This window comes from Solanum pennellii, chromosome 6 (assembly GCF_001406875.1).
Source record: "Solanum pennellii chromosome 6, SPENNV200".
In the NCBI taxonomy this organism is placed as follows: domain Eukaryota; kingdom Viridiplantae; phylum Streptophyta; class Magnoliopsida; order Solanales; family Solanaceae; genus Solanum; species Solanum pennellii.
In genome coordinates, this window is record NC_028642.1 from 23740652 (window position 1) to 23746651 (window position 6000).

Genomic DNA, 6000 nt, shown 5'->3' on the forward strand with positions numbered 1-6000 from the left:
TGCATTAATAATTGAGGCATGTATACCAGAAGTTAGTAAAATATCTTATTTAGCATGTGTAATTCAAGATTTAAAGAAATATATATCTTTGATTTTGAAATTCATGCGATAAACTGAATAATAAATTTACAATTTTATTTGGAATATATATTTAACTAATTTATGATGATCTACTGTAATTCTAGAAACCCTAGGTTTAATCATGATAAGAGAATCAAGAAGTGACTGAAAACTAGGGACCTAATCGGTGAAAGAAGCCCACTAGTGAAATAGCACATACATGGTGATGAAATCCAGGAAGAAATATTTAGATTTCGGGCTGGAACTGAGGTCACCTTGATGCGTTCTTAAACTAGGGTTATTGACCTTTTTCTCCTTTCTTATTTCTAATTTCTAAGTTTTGATTTAATGATTTGACTTGGGTTAGTTTTAGTTATGTTTCTAGGATTAAAATGACTAAAATCTGATGATTTAGAGTCAAAACGACGTATATTAGGGTTTAAACAAACTCGGAAAAGACCAAAAGACCCTTGAGATAATTGTTGTCAGACCAAACGACGAGCTGAACTGACGGACCGTTGTTCAAAACGACGGTCCATCGTTTGGGCCCGTAGGTTGCGTCTGTTCGACATGCCTTTACTAAAACGGGCACAACTTTTTACTCGGAGGCCTGATTTTAGCAAACTCGGTGGTTATGGAAAGCCAATTCAATTATCTATCATTTTAAAGTTCATTGTACACATAATTCATTTTTTATAAGAGCTATGATCATTTAAAGTTGACCGAACAACATTTCCCCCCTAATTTTCTACAAATTTTCACCTATGGTCACACCTACGGTCCATTTATGGACCGTCCTGGTCAATCGTGGTTCTTGTCAGAGGCTGGGTAAATGGTGTGTTGATCAACGGGCACATACTACGGATCGAGGTATGTCCGTGGAACGACACTTATCAAATTTTTTCTGGGCTACGTCATGGGAGAGTTTAAGTTACAAACAACAGATGTGCAGTATGGACCGTAGATCAAACTACGGTCCATCAATTGTGATCGTCGATTTCTCCTACAGATTTTTGAAAAGCTGATTTTTAGTCTGTTGTTGATACGGGGTGTTACAACACTCTTAGTACTTATGCTTGTTACTTCATTGATTTTGAGGATGATGATATTTTGTTATATAGTAAGTAATTAACTTCAATCGCCAAGTTCAATAAGAATAATTTGAGATCTTACAAAATTGAGATTTACATAGTTCATTGTGAATTCCACTTGTTGAAAAGAGGCGTGATATTTGTGCGAGGAAGATTGTTAATGAGTTAGTTGATTCTTCTATTTTTTTCTACTGTTGACTCGAGTTTCATGTGATAAAATGTTGGTATATGATATTTTCTATGGGATGAGATGTGATTCTTCAAGTCCTCATGAGTGTGAGCATAATAAGGTGTTTTCTACTAATGAGGAGGAGGTACATGACTATGAGCACTTCAATGCTATTGTGAGTAACTCGTAAATATAAGAATTGGTGACTCACGTGATTGAGGATGCTTTGATATATCATAAAGGATTCCAATTTTATGCATGATCTAGGGATTTTGTATCGCATTTATTATGCCCATTGGATTACTTTATTTGATAAGATTAAATTGAAGTTGGATGTATCTTTCGCAGTGGCATGTAAACAAGGAGTTCATCCAGTTTCTATAAGTAGGAGAATTTTCTATTGGGATAATGATGTAAACATGTTTTATAAGGGTGTATTTATACATGTCAAGATTAATTGGGTTAAGTGTACACATGGTCGCTATCTTGTTTTGTTCCTACCATTGTTGCTTTAAAGTAATGGATATTGTTGGCTAATTCATGTCTTTGATTTTGAGAGATTCGAATTCGAGGATGAATTGTTTTCAAAATGAGGGGAAATATTAGAAACCATGCCAACCTACTTTTACTAAATTTGATCGGCTTCAATGAAATAAAAAGGATATGTTTATCACGAAAGATGTGTCTCATTTCAAGCCCAAAAGAAAGAATATTGAAGCACACGGAGCCCAATAAAAGAGTACAAAGAGCTGAATGCTTAATGTAAAAAATACCTAGTTTAAAATTTTCCTATTTTAAAGTTTTCCTAGTTTAAATTTTTCCTAGTGTAAAGTTTTCTTGTTTAAATGTTTCCTAGTTTCAAATTTCCTAGTTATTATATCCTTTAAAGTAGGATTTGAATCCCATTGTATTTAGATAGGTTATAACACTAACCAATAGTTCATCTAATTCTATGTATAGACTGTCGCAAACAAGTGTAAACCCAAATAAGACTTGGGGTCGATTCCACAAGGAATAATATGGTAAAGAATTAAACTACAAAGTAGAATGATGTTCTAATCATTTGTAGATGTATACATTAACACACAAATAAGGTAAATGAAAAATATTTTACAATTAAGGTCAACTGGGGTATTTGGGCGAACAATCAAAAACTACTAATAACCGGGAGTAAACAAGTAGAGAAGGTTTCTTGGGAGTGTGAAAAATTGGATGCCAGTTTTGGTAAATGAGTGATTATTATTTAATAAAAGTTGTTGAACCTCAGTAGGTAGGCTATGACTTAGTTGCAATTATCATTTGTGAGTCAAGTATCATAAATCAAGAAAGTTCTTTCAAACCTAGACAATCAACACATATGTTAATAACCCAATACCTGAATCAATCTACTTTTTCATGTTAGATTTGTAGGATTGTATTCAGACCCACTTATTCCAGTTAAATCCACAACAACAAAATGAGTACAATCATCTATTAAAAGTTTTAACTCTAATACATGTTTCTCAAGCAACCGTAGAATGCTAAACTATAATTGCATTTGCAACTACAATTCATCAATTAAAATATAAACTATCAATTGAACCCACTTCAAATAGCCTATAAAATCAATAAATACTAACACCTATAAGCTAATTAAAATATTCAACTACATAATCAAACCCCCAAGAATGGGAGTTTTAGCCAAACATAATAAAGAACAAGAAATCGTTTCCAACTATGTTTTCCATCAGATTGGGCAATCCACAAATCTCCAAATGTTTAAACTGACGATAAAAACAAACAAACCCTAAATCTCTACTAAAAAAGTGTAAAGCATTGTTTTGAATGTTTAGGATCAAAAACCAAAACTTACCAATGTGCGAACCCTTTTCTCCTTTTGAATATTGCATTTATATGTTCCGAAAATTTAAGCATCAGAGTCACTCGGTGAAGTAAGTCGAGATTCGCTGACTTGGTCGGTGATACACCAAAAGATCATTTTCATTGCCTGTTTTCTTGGATTTTTACCCTTTCTTTTCTGTAACTTTACGCGATTAAGGTAGGGCACGCCGACCTAGTCAGCATATCACGGAGCCATCCATCTTGTCCATGGACTGGCTTGCTAGAATTTTAGGCGGGCTGAAGGTCCATTCGCCCAGCCACCGAGTGGCTTTGGCGAGTACCAACTTTGTTTTCCTTAAACTTTTTCAGTCTTTTTTAAAAAAAATCATTTTGGCCTCATAATGCCATTTCCTTTATCTTTTTACTTAATGGCTGCAAATTAATATTTTATCATCGCTTCCGCATTATTTTGTTATTTATTCGGGTAACTCAATTCTTACCACAATAGTTTACACTTCTACAATTCTACAGTACATGACTATAGAGATTCCTGAATAAGCTAGTAACGCGAGAAGGGATTTTAAGGTGAAGAGAACTGCCCCAGGCAATTTCAATTGGCCATTCATGAAGACATGAAACTGGATACACTTATAAAAAGTACTATTGTTGGTTGTGTCATCACTTACATTGATAAGATCATAATAAACAAAACCACCAAGGAGTGGAAGTCTCCAGTTTATCTTAGATGCATGTCATCCAATTGCCTATGTTAATATTTTTCCACATTTATCTTGGTTTTAGCAAGTAAAGTATCAAATGATAAAAGCAAAAACACTAAATGGTTTATTCAAGAATTGTTAGTCATTTATACTACTTGCCTTGTGCATCAGTGCCTTACAATTGACTTACAGGCAGCAACATGATTCAAAAATTTAATAGAGCAACTCTTGTATACGACATCGAACCTTTACACAAAGAAGAATTCTTCAAAAGAGATGGAATGAAAGGCTAAAAACTCTTTATAGAGATATGCTAAAGATAAATCCTACACTCATTTGTAAGTAAGTATGTGATGACTCCACAGATTGGACTCATTTAGGGCTATATTTTATTAGAAATAATTTCCTCTAATGCTCATTTTATCTAAATATCTGATCAAATCTCTTAACTTTTAGGTATATGTAGTTTGAAGGAAAGTATGGACACTATGTCATAAACAGGGACTAAAAGTCTGAAAAGAACAAACAAATGGAAGCCTGAGGATCGCCGAGTCCACTTGGAGGATAACCAAAGAGGCCTACTTTGCATTTTGTTCCATTGTGTTTTGACCTAAAGAAAAGGTTGAAATTAGTAGAGGAAGGGAGCAGTTGTTGTGGGCAATAATGGAAGGAGATAAACTAGAAAAAGGGAAAATCGTGGAGTTGATCGGTTATTCCAACTAAGTCATCCAGTGATCTGTTGCAGCATTAATCTTGAAAAACTATAAATACTAGTTTTATTATCAGTTTTAAATAATTCTAAAACACAAGAAAACATTATCATAATTTCTTAGTACTAAATAGTACGCTTTTCATATTTTTACTCCCAAGTTTGTAAGGGTTTGGAAGAGTTGAAGAAAAACCTGATTTCATCTCTTTCAATTTGGAATTGAGTCTCATTGACTCTTATTTCTTTGATCTAACCAAGACTTATTTTCTCATACCTATTTGATTTCAACATCATTGAAAGTATAATTTATCTTTCTTGATGTGTGGCTAAAACCCCCATTCTTTGGGTGTGATTTAGCCAATATAGGTTAATATTGTTGTTGGGTCTTTCTTGTTGGTAGATTAAATTTAGTTCCATGGTGATCTCCTCTAGTAGTTGTGGTTTAATGTAATGGATTTGTAGTTTAAAATAAAAGTTCACCCATGTATTTTCGGCTTGCTCAAAAGAGAAGTTGCGAAACCAAGACTACTATATTGATGGACTAGGGAATGGGTCGACATGAGGTTGAGCCCTAGTCCCATATCCTAACAGTTAGCTCAAGAGAGTGAGTGGGGTAAGGCGTAGGATGGTCTTCATGTAGAAAATGGTTGTCCAAGAGGAATCTATTTGAGACGGCTAAGTTTCTTGAGAGAAAACGTATTCACATATAATGCTTAGCCTAGTCACTTTATTATGGAGATATTTTACAAAAGCATGTTCCCTATAATCTAAATTAATCCGTATTGCAGTCACACATCCGAAAAATTCCCCCTCTCATTTCTTAGAATACTTATTTCTCTTTTTTTTAAAAAATATTTTTAGTTTACTTTTGACAAACCTTCCTTTGTATTTAACACTTGTCACCCCCTTAATTTACAGTTTTATTACTCGTTAATGTTTTTAGCTACCACTAATTAGAATAAAATTCTAATTAACTAAAATTCCCAAGAACTGCTCCATTGGGACACGAATCCAACCCTCGATTAGGTTACTATATTATCAACGATCAAATAAGTTAAGTCGGAAGTAGTGTCGTTGGTTACGATATGCATAAAAAATGTGCCGCTGTCAGGGAATAGTGTTACTTGTGAATTTTAGTTTAATATAGTTTTTATTCTTATTAGTTGTAATTCACTAATTCCACTTTTAGTTTTGTTTTTCTTTTAGTTTGTTAATATCGGTGGTTATGGCTGAAAGAAGTAGTGGAAAATAAGTTGAGACGAACCAAGAAGTCAAGCAAGACTTTAATCTGGCTGCACTGGCCACTCAGTTCAACAATTTGGTTACTAAGGTAGTAGAGGCAAGGAGGTACATACCCCTATTGTAACAACCCTCAAAATGAAATAGGATAGTCTAGAGCCTCACATGTGTTTTAAGAGTTAATAACTTGTT